The sequence below is a fragment of the Magnolia sinica genome, chromosome 12 (assembly GCF_029962835.1).
Source record: "Magnolia sinica isolate HGM2019 chromosome 12, MsV1, whole genome shotgun sequence".
Taxonomy (NCBI): Eukaryota; Viridiplantae; Streptophyta; class Magnoliopsida; order Magnoliales; family Magnoliaceae; genus Magnolia; species Magnolia sinica.
The window spans coordinates 66,395,540-66,396,477 of record NC_080584.1 but is presented as its reverse complement, the minus strand read 5'-3'; the positions used below and the strand labels follow the sequence as shown (position 1 = coordinate 66,396,477).

General features: G+C 39.2%; 1 non-coding gene across 1 annotated transcript; it reads right to left on the bottom strand.

Annotated features, from left to right (window-relative positions):
• Positions 1-295: 295 nt before the first annotated feature.
• Positions 296-402, bottom strand: LOC131222239 (small nucleolar RNA R71). Its single transcript, XR_009159947.1, has one exon. It is a non-coding gene; the product is annotated as a small nucleolar RNA R71 (small nucleolar RNA).
• Positions 403-938: the final 536 nt, after the last annotated feature.

The window sequence follows — 938 nt, the reverse complement described above, 5'->3', positions numbered from 1 at the left end:
TCCTGAAAACATAGGACAAATGGACATCAAGCCAGGAGTTATCCAACTCCTTCCCAAATTCCATGGACTTGAATCTGAAAGTCCATATTTACATTTGAAAGAGTTCGATGAGATAATAGCTACATTATGTTTTCCTAATGTATCTGAAGATACAATTAGGCTGAAACTCTTTCCCTTTTTCTTAAAAGAGAAAGCTAAGACGTGGTTACATTCACTGCGTCCTAGATCCATTGGCACATGGAACGACATGCAGAGGGAATTCATAAAAAAAATTTTCCCACATCATAAAACGATTACCCTCAGAAAAGCAATCATGAACTTTGCCCAAAAGGAAGATGAAACATTCTTCCAATGTTGGGAAAGGTTCAAAGATTTGGTCAGTTCATGCCCACAACACGGATTTGAAACGTGGCGCATTACAAATTTTTTCTACGATAGACTGACATCTTCCATGCGCCAAATGGTCGAGACAATGTGTAATGGAGAATTCATTAATAAAGATGTCGACGAGGTATGGGACTACCTCGACAGTTTGGCTGAAAAAACACAATCTTGGGACTATTACCCAAAGTCGAACACCACGTCTAGGCCGACTCAATCAAAGGAGAAAGGTGGATTATATCTCTTGAAAGAAGAGGATGATCTCAAGTGTAAAGTGACTACGCTCATAAGGAAAGTTAAGGCCATGGAAGGAAAGAAGGATAAGGCCAATGAAATTGTTTGCGGCATCTATGATTGCAACATTCACACAACTGAAAACTGTCCTACAATACCTGCCTTTCGAGGAGTGTTGAATGAACAAGCCAATGCCATAAATAATTATCAAAGACCTTTTACTGGACCTAACTCCAATACATATAATCCTGGCTGGAAAAATCATCCAAACTTTAGTTGGAGGAATGGACAAACGGCTACTCCTCCAGGTTTCTTTAATCAAA